Raw genomic sequence first — 19,626 nt, 5'->3', positions numbered from 1 at the left:
TGTTCACCTTGTTTTTGCTGCAAAATTCTATAGTATGTCTTTTATGAAAACCTTGTCATTCTTCAGAGTGGCTCAAGTTTCCTTATCTTTTGTCCCCTGCAATATTATAGAAGATGGGTATATGTATTTGTTTGTGATAATCAAATGCAGGACAAATAGGGCAATAAATAATAAATGTTTAAATTTGGGGGGGGTGGCTCATTTTTAAAAATAAATGCAGAAGTTGAGTGCTGGCGGCTGACGCCTGTCCCTAGCCCATCAGAAAGCTGAGATTTGGTATTATGGTTCAGAACTAGCAGGGGCAGGAAAGTCTATGAGACTTTTTTGTCCAATTAACCACCAAAGTGGAACTGTGGCTCAAGGGGCAGAGTGTTAGTCTTGAGTGGAAAAAATACAAGGAACACTGCACAGGCTGAGATTAAGAGCCAGTTTTCACACACACACACACACACACACCACACACACACACGCACACTATATCCATGCAGGCGCGTGTGCACACATACACACCTACCACACACAAACTCATACCACCACCACCACCACCAAAAACAACAACAAAAGAAAACTTACGGGTTTTAAACCATATCTTTTTAATGAGTCTATAAAAAATTGTATGCTAAGACTCTCAAATGGAAATAATAGAATAATATATTAAAAACCTCAGTAGGCAAATGAAGCATCTGCTTAGTAAGAGCACCTAGATGTGAAGAAATGCTAGGGTTAAGACCAGATGAATTTGTTACCTCCTCCCTCAATTCCCCTTCCCTCTTCCCCTCTCCCCCCAAGAGTTGTGCAGTTGGTTTACACCAAATGGTTTTGTAAGTATTGCTTTTGGAATGGTTTGTCTTTTTGTCCTTTGTCTCTCAATTTTGATATTACCTTTCCCTTCCCCCATTCTAATACCCGTATAAACAGTATCCTGGGTATTCAGATGAGACATAGTGGTAGCAGGGGTACAACCACAGGAAGGGAATACAAGAGAAACAAAACTAAACAAAACAAACAAACAAACAGACATGGAAAAAATACAAAAGGTACGGTTTCACATGGCATGTTGATAATAATTGATAATAATTACAGCAGTGGTATAACTCTTGTTTCCGTAACGTGGAGTTCATTTCACTTGGCATCACCTTATGTGATCATTGGGTGTAGCTACTGGGGTACTTTGATCTTCTACCATGACCAGCCTAATCATTTACTAGCTATTCCCTATGCGGGACAAGTTGAACAAGAAATGTACTCACTGCCTTACATATGAATCTGTAACCCCTCTGTACCACACTTTGACAATAAAAAAAAAAGCTCAATTAAAAGAAAAGTACCCAGTGACAGTGCTCAGGATCTGAGTTCATGCACCAGGACTGGAAAAAAAATAAAAAAACAACTTCACTCCAAAAAAAAAAAAAAAAAAGAAATGTGCACACATATGACCACATAAGATGATGCTAAGTGAAATGAACTACAAGATTTGAAAAAATGTGGTTTATCTTTGTTGATATTTTCAACCCACCATGTGAAATTCTGACTTTTTCTTTTGCCTTTTTCCCCATGGTTTTACCCCTGTTCTCATTGTAACTGATTTTGGTACACTGGGTTTTATATGTAGATTTATCTGAACTAGGGGAGGGAAACACCAAAATGGAGCAACAAAGGGTAAAAGGTGAACCAATACAACAGTAATATTTACAAAACAATATGCTGTAAACCAACTGTACACCTCAGAGGAGGGTGGGGAGGGAGCCAGGGAAGGGGAAGGTAGGAGAAAAAACCAAGGAGAAGGTAATAAGTTTGATAAGAAATGTACTCACTGCCTTATTATGAACCTGTAACCCCTCTGTACATTACTGTGACAATAAATAAATTTATTTAAAATAAAAAGACCAGATGAAGAGATTTTAAAAGTGTATAAAAGAATGATTAACAGACATGGGTGTTGAGAGACATGGAAGATAGACTGGAGAAAGTGAATTTTAGATCCAACCCAAATTCTACAAGAAAACTAGAAGTGTATAAAAGAATGATTAACAGACATGGGTGTTGAGAGACATGGTAGATAGACTGGAGAAAGTGAATTTTAGATCCAACCCAAATTCTACAAGAAAACTAGAAATTGGAAAGGCACTACTGAAACAATTAATTAGAATAATTTCAAATAACTCAAAAATCACTAATCTTTAATCTTCTTCTCCCTGTGTCCTGTTTCATAATAGAGTGTAGAATGTACATTTTAAGCTTACACGTCAACTAGATGACTCATGCCTATAATCTTAGCTATTCTTAGAGGCTGAGATCTGAGGATCTCAGTTCAAAGCCAACCAGAGCAAGAAAGTCCAGAAGATTCTTTTATCAAATTAACCAGCAAAAAGCCAGAAGTGAAGGTGTGTCTTACCTGGCAAAGTGCCACTATTGAGAGAAAGATGAAGAATAACCAGACCTTGAGTTTGATCCCCAGTGCTGGCAACAACAAGAAGAAACCTTTGGTTTCAGTGTTTATGCCAGATATTTTATATGTATGACTTGTTTGTTGTCTTAAAGGTGCTAGCAAATTAATTTATTAAGTCCACTTCAATGAAGGAAAAAAAATCCTAAAATTTGAGAAGACAAAAATGTTCATGAAAACCATAAAGCTTAGATTGAATGTGATATACCTCACTCCAAAATGCTATGTTTTACCTCTCATTTCATGATGCCTTCATTGGGATTTTCTAATATCAATTACTGTGTTAAGCAGAAAACAATTTCTTTGTCAAGAAATTCAAATGGAACAAGGACTTCTATATAAATAAGAACAAAGCTCTTTATTGGGAGTAGAACTAACAGAAAGAGGCATAACCATAGATATCATGTAAGGAATTAATATAGTTTTTCAAAGTTTCTGAACAGTTATTAATTGGAAAAAGCATTCATTTTGCAGATAATGTCCTCTAAGAAACAATTCAGCCTGAAGCAATTTTTTCCTGGTCTTTATGGCAGATAATCAGGGTTTCTAATGGATTTTCTGGCAGTTCCTTAAAGCTATTCAGCAAATGCTACAATAGACAATTTGTGTTCTGGCTTGTTTTAATCACTTATCAAAAACTGCTGTTGTGTTCACCCACTGAGACAATGCCAGCTTTCCAACTGAACTCAAACAAAAGTCTTGCATGCCATCCCTATATGCTTAGCCTCCCAGATGCTTTCTTTAAATATTGTCTAGTCCATTAATAATTCTCTCAGTCTGTGTGCCTACTATGTGCTAAGCATTGAATTATTCCTGAATATTAATAATATTATATTAATAAGATTTTTGATATCCTGAAGTGTGCTATGCAATGAGATGACTGGAAAAAATTAAGATGTGATGCAAATAATTAAAGTTATGAATTGAGGAAGTGGTGCTGTGTTAGAGCATTAGCTTTAATTTGAAGAGCTTAGGGATAGCACCAGGCTGAGAGTTCAAGCCCCACAACAGATAACCCTCCCTCCCCCCAAAAAAACCCTATGAATTTGCATAAAGGAAACAAGTAATATAATGATATAGCGATTTGGGTTTTATCTGCATTGGATAAGATGACCCAAGACTGATTTTCTGGATTCTGATGCTAAATATGTGAAGCCTCCATTCTCTAAAATACTTGGTACATCATCAAATGTTACTCTGCTACTCTAGATGGCAGCTAAGTAACACAATTAGAGGGTGGGAAAACTTCCTCACACAACCTCCAAAGCACTGTAGGAGGCTGGCATTCTAAATACAGGAGATTGTAAGGAGCATTTCAAATATGAAACCATTTGGAGATTTCATTCTTCTATTAACATGTTCCAAATACCTTCTTTCCTATTACCATTTGTCCCTTGTCCTACATGTTGGTTGGGGCATCTTTTACATTTTTGGAAACCTTGAATTTTGGACTCACTTGCTAGGCAGGGTTTTTACCCTTAGAAGTACACCACCAGCCCATTATTTTTACCATATTCTGTCCTTTCATCTACTTCATCTACTGGTGAACATCAATTTCAGTTCTATGATCTCCCTTGCCACTCTGTGTATAAATGGCAGGTGCTCTCACTTTACCTCCAAGTCTTTTCTTATAAGGAAAGATGCTTAGGTATTTATCTCTGCCAATTTCTTTTAAAGCTAAGTTTACTGTGCAGTTTATCTGACAAAATTCGGCAAAGCTGAACCTAGTCTACCCTCAATCTTCATTCAACATAAACATTTCACACTCCGGCAGTGTGCTGCATTCTAAGAAAATAACTATGAAAACAAATAATAAACCATGAAAATAACTGGTAAGAGAATTGATGGGAAACATGGAAATGGGTTATTTAATACAGTCAAAATAAGAACAAATTTCACATGTCTTCAGCAACTTGTCATAGGAAAGAATTAGAATTGCTTACAATCACTGCTGCAACAGATATTCCAGGGAAATGATAATTTGTTTATTAATACAATCACAGTAGTCAACACAAAGAAAGAACCTACAATCTTCCTTTTACCATCAAAGTGAACTTGAATGTGCTTATCTATTTTTTGCTCACCAAATTAATTTTGCTCAGTGGACTGTGAAATATATTTATTTAATGGGTTGCAACCAAGATATCTATAATATATAAAATCACTGCTTTGTTGTTACTTAAACTTAGTGATTTTATTATTAATTACATTTAAAATATTTCTTTAGGCTTATCTGAATTACTTTAGCTTATTTCTTTGATCAGTGTATTATACTGAGTTATACACTGATTTATCAAAAAAAACTCTTTATGAACTTTTAATTCTTATTAGAGTCCACTCATTAGTTGCCATTTTATTTTAACTATTATATTTTTCCATGAAGTCAAATAATCACACAAAATTAATGAAAAGACCACTTGTTCCAGATTATCAACTGAGCATACAATGTTTGTCCCTGTCATATGAGATACCACTAAAATGATAATATACTGGAAGAAAGGGGAATAAAGTCAGATGAAGAATACAAAGGGAGCATTAACCCATGGGGGCAAATTTCAACAGTTTTTTGTTTTTTTTTTCCCCAAAACTGAGGCTTGAACTCAAGGCCTGAGCACTGTCTCTGAGGTTTTTTTTTTTTTTTTTTTTTGTATCTTTTGGTTTATTTTGTTTCAGAAGGGTAGATAGAGCATCTACATTCTAGAACTTAACAGTCACTACTACTTGGGAAAAGCTTATTATGTTAAAAAAAAAAAAAAAAAAGAGGGCTGGGGATATAGCCTAGTGGCAAGAGTGCCTGCCTCGGATACACGAGGCCCTAGGTTCGATTCCCCAGCACCACATATACAGAAAACGGCCAGAAGCGGCGCTGTGGCTCAAGTGGCAGAGTGCTAGCCTTGAGTGGGAAGAAGCCAGGGACAGTGCTCAGGCCCTGAGTCCAAGGCCCAGGACTGGCCAAAAAAAATAAATAAATAAATAAAAAGAGCAAGGAGAAAAAGTCTTGATTGTCAAATAGGGAACTCGAATCCCCAAATAAATTATCTTACAAAAATAGCACACTTGCTTCTCCACTTTTCTGTTACTGACAAAAAACTCATATTTAAAAAAAAAATCTATACGTTGGGAGGAACTTAATACCAGTTTTTTTTAACATACTAAATAAGTCCTTAAAATAAATATTTTACAAATTAAACTTTTAAAAAATAGGTCAAGTATTTACCAAATATTTCTTTGGTCTCTTGGAAGACCATTTATCCAAAAGACATCACACTGACCCCATCAATAGTAATGCATCATTGCGGCTGGACCCACAGGTGTGTAGTTTATATACACATGAAACAGCCACCATTGCCCTGTGCTACTTCCATATCTAGCGCCATCCTTCCAACGCCTCCAAGCCATTTGAAAACAACTGTGAGAATGAAAGATCATACTTGCCTATCAGACACACTTGTTTGAACTTTGTAAAAACAACAAAAAATGCAGAAATTATGAAGCTTTTCAGATGGAAAGATTATACTGAGCATGGGATAAACATTAACACTGCTTGGGAATACCTTCTCACAGAACTGGTGTGGAGAACACAGAAGTGAATGCGCATGACAGAACTTTGCCTTCTGCCCCTGGTTTCTACCTCTGAAGTTCTTTTGCTCAAGGCTAGCATTATACCACTTGAGGGACAATGACACTTCTGGCTTTTTCTGTTTATGTGGTATTGAGGAATAAAACCAGACTTTCATGCATGCTAGGAAAGCATTCTAGCACTAAGCCACATTGCCGGCCACCTCAACAGATTTTTTGTAAAATATAAAAATAGATGAAGGTGGTGGTTCACATCTGTCCTAGGGCTTGACCTCAGGGCTTGGGTGCTTTGCCTTGAGCTTTCTTTGATCAAAGCTAGTGTTCTAATACTTGGACTACATACAGTGCCACTTCTAGCATTTTGGTAGTTAATTAGATGTAAGAGTCTCGTGGACTTTCCTGGCTAGGTGGCTTTGAACCACAGATCTGAGCTAGGGTTACAGACTTATTTTTAGAAATTCAATGTATCATTTGAGAAAGCAAGGGATGTTCAACTCTGGGTTGGAGGAGTGGGGAGGTGATATAACTTCCATTTGCTTTTATAAATCCTGTCTGTTAATCAATCTCAGTGTGTATTATCTTTTCCAAATAATTTTCAGTTTTATGCATTTTAAACCTTTTTACTCTCTTGAAAATGTATTGTCTAAAATATCATATAATTTTCCCATCAAATGACATAGGCTCATAAGTTGGATCAAAATTCAAGATCCACCTTTCTGCTGCCTCCAAGAGACACATCTATCCAGCAAAAGCAAACATCTTCTAAAGGTGAAAGGCTAGAATAAAATCTACCAAGCAAAAGGCCCCCATAAACAGGCTGGAGTTGCAATCCTAGTATCAGATAAAATGGACTTCAAATTAGAAATGGTAAGAAGAAACAAAGAAGGTTACTACATACTAATAAAAGGATCTCTCCTACGATAGGATATAACCATCCTAAGTATCTACACCCCAAATACAGGAGCAGGCAACTTCATCAAAGAAACACTACTGACTCTAAAAACACTCACAGACCCAAACACCTTGATAGTTGGAGACTTTAACACTCCACTCCAACCCTTAACAGATCAACACGCCAAAAACTGAACAAAGAAACCACAGAACTAAACAACTGCATAGATCAACTAGATTTAACCTACATCTACAGAATATTCCATCCAACAACACTAGAATACACATTCTTTTCAGCATCACATATAATATTCTCCAAAATAGATCACATCTTAGGGCACAAAGCAAATCTGTACAAATTCAGAAGTATCGAAATCATTCCCTGCATTCTCTCAGACCACAAGGGAATAAAATTAGAGATCAACTCAAACAGCCACTGCAATAAATCCTACAATTCGTGAAGACTAAACAACACTGAGCCATCAGTGGGTCATTGAAGAAATTAAAACAGAAATTCAAATGTTTATGGAATTAAACCAAGATGAGCACACAAAGTACTGGCTCCTTTGGGATACAGCAAAGGCAGTACTCAGAGGAAAATTTTTATCTCTGAGTGCCTACCTCCACAAATTGGAGAAACAGTGGTTCAACAACTTAAGGAAGCACCTTAAGCTCCTTGAAAGAGAACAAGCCAAACCCCAAGCCAATAGACATAAGCAAATAATTAAAATCAAGTCAGAATTAAATGACTTAGAGACAAAAAAAGTCAAAAGAATCAACAAAACGAAGAGTTTGTTCTTTGAAAAAATTAACAAGATAGACAGACCCCTAGCAAACCTGACCAAAAAACAAAGGAAGCACACCCAGATAAACATGATAAGAGATGAAGCAGGTAACATCACCACAGAAACAACCAAAATTCAGAACACAGTAAGGGACTATTTTGCAAACCTTTATGCCAACAAATTCAAGAACATAGAAGAAATGGATGATTTCCTTGAAAAAACTGATATCCCCAAACTCAACCATGAAGATTTAAACCTTCTAAACAGACCCATATCCAGTATTGAAATAGAAACGGCAATAAGAGATCTCCCATCCAAGAGAAGCCCAGGTCCAGACAGATTCACTGCAGAATTCTACAAGGCCTTCAAAACAGAACTCACACCAATATTTCTCAAAATCTGCAATGAAATTGAAAGAGAAAGTTCACTACCAGACACATTCTATGAAGCCAGTATAACCCTCATCCCCAAACCAGGCAGGGACTCATCACAGAAAGAGAACTATAGACCGATTTCCCTGATGAACATTGATGCAAAAATTCTCAACAAAATTCTTGCCAATCGACTTCAACAGGTCATCAAAAATCATACACCACGATCAAACTGGAGTCATCCCAGGGATGCAAAGTTGGTTCAATACACGCAAGTCAGTTGATGTAATCCACCACATCAACAGGAGCAAGGTAAAGAATCACATGGTTATATTTCTACATGTGGAAAAGGCATTCAATAAAATCCAGCACCCATTTATGATAAAAGCCCTGGAAAAATTGGGATTCCAGGAAACATTCCTGAATATAATAAAGGCTGTCTATGACAAACCAACAGCTAGCATAATTCTAAATGGTGAAAATCTAAAGCCATTCCCTTGAAAATCAGGAGCAAGACAGGGATGTCTGCTCTCTCTCTTCCTCTTCAACATAGTACTAGAATTCCTAGCCAGAGCAAATTAGGCAAGAAGAAAACATAAAGGGGATCTAAATAGGAAAAGATGAAGTTAAACTTTCTCTCTTTGCAGATGACATGATCCTATACCTAAAGAACCCCATTGACTCTACTCCCAAGCTACTAGAGCTGATCCAAAACTTTGGCAAAGTTGCAGGATATAACAGAAACCCTAAAAATCAATGGCCTTTCTATACGCCAATGACCCGAAGACCAAGGCTGAAATCAAGAAAGCAACTCCTTTTTCTTTCTTTCTTTTTTTTTTTTGAACTTTCAATGCTTTATTAACAAAATCTAATTTAAAAAAACGAATCTGTCTTGGAGGTCAGGTGGCAGGGTACACAGTTGGTGGGGGGGGTGGAGACAGTGGGCACCTGTGGTCTCAATGCCAGGGCCCCCCTTTACCTGTAGCAGTTAATGAGTATAGGTTATGACTTCTGTGTAAAAATAACTCTGTGGGGATGGCAGGAGAACAGGGGAGCATGGGTATGGGGGTGTCTGCAGAACAAATCTCCAGATACTAGAACTCCAGTGGGCAAGTCAGGAAAGGAACCCAGCCAAGGCCTGTGGAGGGGCAGGCACGAGAGGCTTTTGGCACCCGCCCGGGGCTGGGGCTGGGGGTGCCTAGATGGGGCTAGCCTGGGCCACAGCAGGGAAGAGTGCCTGGGACAGCCCAGAAGCAGACCCGGGGGGCTTCCTGGGGCTGGCTGGGGCCTCCAGGAAGGGGCAGCAGCTGTGCCAGCATCTCAGGGCTCCTGGAGGATTCTGGCAGGAAGTGGTGGCCACTCAGCGAGCAGGGGTTCCAGGTAGGAGGGCCAGGTTGGGAACCCTGCTCCAGCTGCCTTGGCTCTGGGGGCAAGCATTGGGTGGCCAGTGGGGCTGGTGCAACTCCTTTTGCAATAGCCTCAAAAAGCATAAAATACCTAGGAATAACCTTAACCAAAGAAGTGAAAGACCTCTATGATGAGAACTTTAAAAACATGAAAAATGAAATTAAGTCAGAACTAAGAAAATGGAAAAACCTCCCACGCTCCTGGATTGGGAGGATTAATATAGTCAAAATGGCAATATTGCCAAAGTCTATCTACAAATTCAATGCAATACCCATTAATATCCCAACACCATTTTTTTTAATGAAATAGAGGGAGCAATCCAGAAATTCATATGGAACAATAGAAGAGTGTGAAGAGCAAAAACAATCCTAAAAAGAAAGAACAGTGCTGGAGGAATTACAATACCTAACTTCAAGCTGTATTATAAAGCTATAGTAATAAAAACAGCTTGGTATTGGCATGGGAACAGGCCTGAAGACCGATGGAACAGAATTGAAGACCCAGAAATGAACACCCAGAATTATGCCTACTTAATCTTTGATGAAGGAGCTAAAAAAATAGGATGGAAGAAAGATAGCCTCTTTAACAAATGGTGCTGGAAAAACTGGTTCAACACATGCAACAAACTAAAAGTAGATCCTTATATATCACCCTGCACCAAAATCAATTCCAAATGGATCAAAGATCTCAAAATAAAAACAGATACCCTGAAAACACTAAAAGAAGGAGTAGAAGAAAAACTTGGGCTCCTTGACACAGGACGATACTTCCTTAACAAAGACCCAGAAATGCTACAAATCAAGGAAAGCATGGACAAATGGGACTGCATCAAACTGCAGAGCTTCTGCATGGCAAAGGACATAGCTTGCAAGATAAACAGAAAGCCCACAGATGGGGAAAATATCTTTACCAGCCATACAATGGACAAAGGCCTCATATTTAAAATATATGCAGAAATAAAAAAATTAAATTCCCAAAAGAAAACAACAAAGAACCAACAGCCCCCTCAACAAGTGGGCTAAAGACTTACAAAGAGACTTCTCTGAGGAGGAAATGAGAATGGCCAAGAGACATATGAAAAAGTGCTCTACATCACTGGCCATAAAAGAAATGCAAATCAAAACAACATTGAGATTCCACCTTACCCAAGTAAGAATGGCCTTTATCAATAAAACTAACAATAATAAATGTTGGAGGGGATGTAGCCAAAAGGGAACCCTACTTAATTGTTGGTGGGAATGTAAACTGGATCAGCCACTCTGGAAAGCGGTATGGAGATTCCTCAGAAGGCTAAATATAGAACTCCCCTATGACCCAGCAGCCCCACTTTTGGGCATCTACCCAAAAGACCACAAACAAGAACACACTAAAGCCACCAGGACAACAGTGTTCATCGCAGCACAATTTGTCATTGCTAAAATATGGAACCAGCCCAGATTCCCCTCAGTAGACAAATGGATCAGGAAAATGTGGTACATATACACAATGGAATTTTATGCCTCTATCAGAAAGAATGACATTTGTAAGGAAATGGAAGGACTTGGAAAACCTTATACCTAGTGAAGTGAGCCAGACACAAAGAAACATGGACTGTATGGTCTCCCTCATAGGGAATAATTAGCACAGGTTTAAGCTAGTCACAGCAGAGGATCACAAGAGCCTAAGAGCTATGCCCTTATGAATGCATAAGATGATGCTAAGTGAAATGAACTCCATGTTATAGAAACGACTGTTATATCATTGTTGTAATTACTTTCAACATGCCATGTGAAACTGTAGCTTCTATTGTTGATGATACTTTTGTATCCCCTTCCTGTGGTTGTCCGGTTGCGATCACTGTATCTCATCTGAGTACACTGGGTACTGTATATACTGGTATTAGAACTAGGGAAGTGAAAGGGCATATCAAAATCGAGAGACAAAGAATATAAAGACAAACAACTCCAAATGCAATACTTGCAAAACCAGTTAGTGTAAACCGACTAAACAACTGATAGGGGAAGAGGGGAAGAAGGAGGGGGAAGGGGGGAATAGGGGAGGAGGTAACAAACAGTATAAGAAATGTACCCAAGGCCTAACGTATGAAACTGTAATCTCTCTGTATATCACTTTGACAATAAATAAGAAAAAAATAAAATATCATCATAAAATTAACTAATGTTTAAGATATGACATTGCTGAAATACTATTTTTAGAGTTTTCCTACATAAATTCATATACAACTAATAGATTTTTCTTCAGAATTGTTTGTTTTTTTTAACTGAACTCTCGTGTCTCAGTTCAGTTCCACTGTGTGTGTGTGTGTGTGTGTGTATTTGTGTGTGCTCCTCCTGGGTTTGAACTCAGGATCTGGGCATTGTCCCTAAGGCGTTTTTTTTTGTTGTTGTTGTTCTTTTTTTTTTGTTCAAAGCTAGTGCTCTACCACTTGAGCCACAGCTGCACTGGGCATGAATTCAGGACCTGGGCATTGTCACTAGGCTATTTTGCTTAAATCTACTGCCGTATCACTTGAGCCAGAGCTCAAGTTCTGACTTTTTTGGTGATTAACTAGAGATAAGATTCTAATGGACTTTCTTTGGTTGGCTCTGAACTTTGTGTGATCCTCAGATCTCAGTCTCCTGAGCAGCTAGACTTAGATATGAGCCCTTAGCACCCAGATTCTCTTTGCTTTACTTTTCACATATTTCTTAATATTTTAAATCATATTCTGGATTATTTTATTTTTCAGATCTCCTATTTATTTCACAGATTACTATATCATTTGTTTTCAGATGTTCTCATATTGTAATTGATATGTGTAAGGAATATGTACTTTATGTGTAAGGAATTAACCTCATCAATATATTTAGTCTTCCTATTTAGTAAATCAGTATATTAATTTAACCTTTTTGTAAAATTTGCTCTTTTTGTTTTTGATACAAGATTTCTCAATGTGGCTGAAGCTGGCCTTGAACTCATGATCTTCCTGGCTCAATTGTACATGCCATTTTTTCCACAATAATATTATTCCTGCTTATTTTTAAGTATCTTTATTTCTGTGAAGTGGTATTTCCCCACAACCATTATTTGCTGCAGCTCTCACTAAACATTTTTTTTTAACCAAAACATGTTCAGAATTGGCACTGGTGTCTCATATCTATAATCCTCATTACTCAGTAGGCTAAAATCTGAGGATCATAGTCTAAAGCCAGCCCTGGAAGGTAAGTCTGTCAGACTCCTCTTCACTTAACCGCTCCCCTCCCATCTCAATAAAAGAAGTAGAGCTGTGGCACAAATGTTATAGTGCTAGCCTGAGCACAAAGGATCTTAGGGGCAGGCCTCAGGCTCTGAGTTCAAGGCCCACCCCTTCAAGAAACTTATGCAGAGAGTGGAGTCAGATCTCTTCACAAGGCTTGCTATAACCAAGAGAAGGCCTGTGCACTGTCCTGCCCCTATTTTCCTCTTTACCTCTTAGAATTGATCTTTTAGTATTTCCTTCCATGTTTCAAAATATCCTGCTTACATTACTATTTATTGATTTTCACTTTTAAGGATTATCTATTGACTTTTTTCTGTGAAAAAGACCAAGTATGCTTTCATTTGCAAACCTTCACTTGATCCTTATAAGCTCCTAATTTTTATTTCATCAATATTTATATTACAGTTTTTACAGGAATATTTTATATAGCTGAGAGTTTATTTAACTTTCTTGATTGACTTTTTATTTTCTTAGACATTATAATTACCACCTTTCTATTTGCTTTGTTTGTTTGGCTTGGTATTTTGAAGGAGAAGCAGTAGGCAGGACATAGTTTTCTCTATACAACTCATTAAATTATCTTCATATTATTTCCCACTGTTGCAAAAATGAGACATTCAAAACCATTAAGTTCAACCAGCATTTTAAAAAATCAAAGCTGGGGACTTGTGGCTCATGCTTGTGATCCTAGATACTCAAGAGGCTGACATCTGAGAAAGGCAAGTCCAAGCTAACCTAGGCAGGAAAGACTAGGAGACTCTAATTTTTAAAACACAGAAAGTGGACCTATGGCTTGAGTGGTAGAGTGGTATCTTTGAGGAAAAAAAAGTTCAGGGACAATGCCCAGACCCTAAGTTCAAGACCTAGGACTGTCACCAAATAGGTAAGTAAGTAAATAAAAAGTGAAAAAAATATTAAATCATATTGCTTATGCTAAATGTAATTTTATTTGTGAATGTAGTATTTCAAAACTATATTATTAAAATATGCTGACTCAGTTGTCTAGGACTTGCCTAATGGGCAAAAGTGTCTTTTCAGACTCTAGTACCACACAAAATAATAATACACACACATATAACTGTTTGCAACACAAAATTTGATCATAAATATGGGTCACAATAAGAAAGTTTTGAAGCTACTGAACTAAAAAGGCTGCTCATTTAACCCTCTTCATTGTGCTTTCAGTGAATTTTATTTACACAGTAATAACTAAGGGGTGAGTCTGGAATTCAACAATCTATAAAATACCAGATGTAGACTCTGTTCTCTACAAAACCTAAAGGTTATTATTAACATAAAATACCTCCACTCAAATTAACTCAGAAGAATTATCACATATAAGACAAGGATAAGCAAACTCCATTGTTGACATTATATTTAAAGTTCTAGGTGAATTTCCTTTGGTGTACGCCATGTGGCTACTGTATATGATTTTGGTACACTCGGTATTGTATATATGCCTACCTGATCTAGGGAAGGGAAAGAAAAATGAGGGTGTAAGATATCACAAGAAATGTGCTCACTGCCCTATTATGTAACTGTACCCCTTTTGCACACAAAAAAGAAGAATTATCACCCAACTGAATGAAAGAAAGACTCGGGAGTAGTTTTTGTATTGTCAAAGCAGACCATACAAAATGACAATATTTATAGGCAACTGGGAGCTCTCTGACCTTATATATTCACTAGAAGTTAAATTCAGGCTTCATCACACTTATCTACACATCATCTTATCTACAGTGCCTACCACAATGTCTGCCAGTGTGTAAGTAGTTGTTGAATCAAAGACTCACTCAATCAACTGATTGATTGCAAATCATTCTTTTGTCATTTAATACCGAAAAGATTCTAAACTATTAAAATAAATCTTTTTCTGAGAATCATTTAGCCCAGATTTCAATTGAGAAGTATCTAAATGAGCTTCCAATATGCATATCATGTAGCACATAATACACACACTATACATAGTATATATATATATACATATAATACACATACTATCTATATATATGTATATATATACATACAATACACACACTATGTATAGTGTGTGTATTGTATGTATATAGTTTGTGTGTTTGTGTTTGTGTGAAAGAGAGAGAGCCATTAAAGATGGGATACCTGGTCTGCAAATATGTTCCCTGCTCAAGATTATTTTAAGGTGCTTAATTTCCTATAGATACCCAGAGACAATTGTTTGTAGGAAGAGCAAACTACTTTCAGTGCTTTCCTGTAGGTAAGAGAGTGCTTCCTTTTCTACCTTGTTTGAAAAGAAATGGCTTCCCAATAGCTGACCTCTTCCTAGGAAGCAGAGGACTGATCTCCTTTATTCCGATGCTGTTTACCATACAGCTTTGGAGCACACTGGAGGACACCTAATATTGAACAATAATTGTGAGGAAAATTTGCTATTAAGATAAAGGCAGAAATTCTTTATTTGCTTAAAAAGTCATGTACATATCTTTATTTAGGCCAGTAATGTGTGTCTTTTTAAAGAATTTGTTGCTGAGTATTTATCTTTGTTAAATAAATGGTGTAGCTTTGTGTAAATACTGCAGATGTGTGCATTTGAAAATATGAATTTGATAAATGAAAATTAAAATTGGATCAGTCTGTAATATCAATGTGAAATTTTTGAAGTGTTTAATAAGCTTATTTTATTTAAATCCTCCAGTCAGAAATGGAGAATTCACTGCCTTTAACGCTGTGTAAATATTATCCGCCCGATCTGTATGTGCCAACATTCCTTTATTGGAAACATCAGTATTCCCTCATCCCAGTTCCAAAAGGATTTAAATGTCTCAAAATTCTGGGTCTCCTTTGGCTTGCTTCTTTCTTGATTCCGCCGCGGCTTTATTAATGGTGCGCTTCATGTCATCGTCTCCATCTTCATACATTTTCTTTAGGACATTCATTAATCCCTCAGTAGGATCTGCTTCGGTGTCATAAGAAGGCTTTTCCTTCTCTTTGCACTACTTTTCAACTTGAGTAAAGTAATCCCATCGTACGTTTTCTGCTTTCTTTTTACATAAGATAAGAACTGTATCCGTCTTGACCTATCCGTGAAATGCACCTGCACATTCTCATTGGGAGCCTAGTGTACTCCAGTTAAGGTAATGCAGATTTTCACAAACGTATCTGACTGATCCCATCCGTAATTACTGATTTTCACTGTATATCCAGTTGTAATGGGAGCAACAACAGCAGCTGGCTTTTCATCGTCAACTTGTTTTTCTGTGATTTCTGTTACATCTTGTTCTTTATTTCTGTCTCAGTCTTAGATTTTACAGTTATAAGAGCATCGTGTACTTTTTTCCTAGTAGACTTTTCCAGTAATGCATTTACTTCTTCTAGTTCTTTCTGCAGCTCCTCCTAAACCGAAGCCATGTTGCTGGCGGGCCGGGCTGTAGGCCGAAACTGGGGTCACGAACGAGGACAAACAGGAAACCTCAGCCAAAGCTCCACTACTGCGAGCGGAGCGGAGACCCTGACCGGCGCCAGATGCAGCACCCGCGCGTCTCGGGTACGCCCGGCGGTGCGCGGCCCCTCAATGTGAAATTTTTGAGAGATGGAAAACTCAGCCACATAGCCAATTGAGTTGTTGGCCATTCACTATCATATGTTGAAATTTTAACATCTAATACGATGCAATCAGAGATGGGCTCTTTGGGGGAATGATGAGGTCACAAAGGAAGAGTGATTGTAAAATTAATGTCTCATAAGAGACATTCTAGCGTGCAGCCTTGAATATTTCACAATGTGAGGACGTAATGAGAAAGCTCCCACTATAAACCAGGGAACAATTTTAGCATCAAACACTGAATCAGCCAGAGCCTCAATTTTGTTCCCCAAGTCTTTAGAACTTTAAGAAATACATTTCTATTTCGATTTCAGTTCCAAATGAACTGAATACTCACTAAATCAACCTTTTATATTGGGTCTATATGCAAGACTTGAGGAGCTGAAAATGCTAAAATTAAAAAGAAAGGAGAGATACAAGAAAATAAGTCATTTTTTGATTTTCCTTTTTTTCCAAATATATTTTATTATCTTTATAAAGAAGTCATTCTTGAGTCTTGCTCTGTTTAAGTCAGAGTGATCATGGTGAACTATGTTTTCCTCTGTCTCTCCTTAATGCAGAAGAGAATTATTGAGAATTACATATCAGAAAAGCCAAATTCAAAGACTTTTTTAGGCTACACATCACAATAACTATATTTATGAGTTTTGTATATCAAAGAATTACCTTTACGGCTAAGGGAACGTGGATAAAAAAGAGAATTTAATAAATGCAAACTTGCCCATTAAATCTGGAGTTTTCTGCTTTAAATCAGCCATCCTTTCTAGGACTAAGGGGGAAACAAGTTCTACTTGCTTCTAAAGTGTGACATGCCAGGGTATGGGATGTGTATACTATTACAATAAAGAACCAAGACTTCTGTTGGTTTACTTTGCTGTGTCCATTGCTCTAAGTGGTGTTCAGAGGAAATTGTGAAGACAGGATAGGGCCACTCAAGGTCTGGGTTCTTGGCCAGATGTATTTTCATCCAGCATAGATCCTGCCACTCTCTCTGCAACTTTCCCCCTATTGATGCCAGAAGTTGTGATGATCTGCTTTCCCTTGAGACCATACTTCAAACTCTATGCCCTGGAGGGAAATAATTTCCAGGATTTCATGTGAGGGCTGGTAATTACACATATAAACTGCTTAAAAGAATGGTATATGCTTTTTAGAATGTTTCCCTCTGAAATCAGTTGCTTTGCAGCATAAGCTATTTTGATAATTTAAAATATCATGCAAATGGGAAAGGAAAAGAGCAGCAATGTACTTTAAGACTATATAGTATTCTTAATCCAAACTATTCCATTGTTCTGTTAACCGATGTATATAATCTTTCTTCATCCTTTTTTTCCTTTTTTATGCCTTTTACATTGTAACCTCCACGAGGGAGAAGAGACTTAGAAAATATATTCTGTAGTTGCTGCTTCAGTTGCTAGGTACAATGTCTCTGAAGATGTTTTGGTGATTGTGTTAGTTGTCTGTCATCTTGCTTAATTCTAATCTTCCCATGCTGCACAAATAACATATGTGTAGGCATTTTATAAATGTAATAATACATTATTTAGATATATACGTGTGTGAAAATACATATCAAATAAGTAAACAGAAATGGTGTGACACTCAAAATGTTCTCATATATATTTTGATGTATTTGGAGAAACATTTTTGCAAATTTTAAAATGATAGTTTTATATGCAAGAATCAGCATTAGTTTAACAGAGTGTTCTCTAACTCAGGCAGAAAAGGCATAAAATTAGGCAGCTAACAGACAAGTAGTGTTACCTAGGGTGCCATATGTTTTATATACATTGTTTTATTCAAATATTTGAACCATGCCTTAAGTGGACCAAATAATTATTCTCATTCATCATTAGAGGGATGAGAATAGAGAAAAGTTACATGTTCAAGGAGGTATTGATAGTTTAGGGCTGAGGAAAGGAGTATAGAACAATACACAAAGCATGAATTCAAACCCAGGATGATTGCTTACTGACCTTGACCAGCAACAGATCACTTAATTCTTTAAAACTGAATCTCAGGTTTCTCTCTAGAAAATGAAAGTATCATGAGACTCAAGAGGACAGCATTACACAAAGGATCAGTGTTGGGGGCTAAACTATCTGTTATTTCTACTCTACAGTAGCTGAGTTCTTTATGGCTTCTTCTTTTAAAAAGGGTCAAGTAACCTCAACAAACAATTAAATAGAGCAACAGACTTGTTTTTTGTATGGCCATACTATCTTGAACCCAGGGCATCCCACTGTTGCTTGGCTTTAGTGCCAACTTAAGGATGTGGCAGGACCCACAACTCGACTTCTTGCTTGTGTGTGTGTGGGGGGGGGGTTGTTTAATTGGAGATAAGATTCTCTTGGATTTTTCTGCCCTAGCTGGCTTCAAACCATGCTCCTCAGATCTTAGCTTCCTGAGTAGCTAGGATTATAAATGTGAGCCATCAGTGCCCACTTACATTTATCTGTAGAGGCAATAAAACAATCATTTGATGATACAAAACACTGATAGTGCCAATCTAACTCTGTGGCATTCTAGTTATGGGTTCTGCAGCTTGAGAAATGCTGCATACCTACTGGACGGTCTGGATGTGTTACTTTGTCAATATGTGAATTGTCAATGGCAGGTGGTACATCAGATTCTTTTCCTTTTGGCCCGCAAAATAAAAAAGAAGTGCCCACTAGGATAATATTCAATGGGCATATGTGAAAATAGAACTCAGAAACTTGAGGGTTGGGGTTGGGATAGATAGATGGGGCAATGACAAGTGTCAAAACTGATCAAGATGCATTGTACTCATAAATTGATGTGTTGAATTAAGACTTGTGCAACTATTTAAATGCAAGAGGTAATAAACAGAAAAAATGTAAGGTGAATGCATTAAGATCATAAAAGGAATATCCCACGAATAAAACATGCAAAAGAAGTGTACATTAAAAAATGGAACGTTGTTTGGTTAAAGAGATGGAAGTAAAATTAAGAGTAACAAACAGCAGTGGATTTTGCAAATCATCAGAGAAGCTCATTCCTACCCTGTATCTCTGTGTACCTCCCAGATGTGGCTCACTTATCCAGTACTTTAGACTTGGCTCTTTTCCTTGTTTTTCCAAAACAAAAAAGTTAAATGCTTTAAAATATTATAAAACGTATGATTTGAAAGTAAAGCTATTTGGGCTATGTCTTATAACTAACACCTTAAGGTTTTTTTATGCTAGCTTCTATACTCTAGTGGACATATTCTCCAATCCCACCTGTAAATAACTTCAGGAAGTAAGACAGTTATTTTTAACTGCAACTCAGAAATGCAAAGGTTAGTGGATCTGCCAACTTTTTTAGGT

The 19,626-nt window shown here is 37.2% G+C and overlaps 1 pseudogene; it reads right to left on the bottom strand.

Moving 5' to 3' along the window:
• Positions 1-15,354: 15,354 nt before the first annotated feature.
• On the bottom strand, positions 15,355-16,104 carry LOC125356899 (annotated as a pseudogene).
• Between the last annotated feature and the right edge of the window lie 3,522 nt (positions 16,105-19,626).

This window comes from Perognathus longimembris, chromosome 8, assembly GCF_023159225.1.
Source record: "Perognathus longimembris pacificus isolate PPM17 chromosome 8, ASM2315922v1, whole genome shotgun sequence".
Taxonomy (NCBI): Eukaryota; Metazoa; Chordata; class Mammalia; order Rodentia; family Heteromyidae; genus Perognathus; species Perognathus longimembris.
The sequence above is the reverse complement of the archived record's forward strand: the minus strand, read 5'-3'. Positions and strand labels throughout refer to the sequence as shown.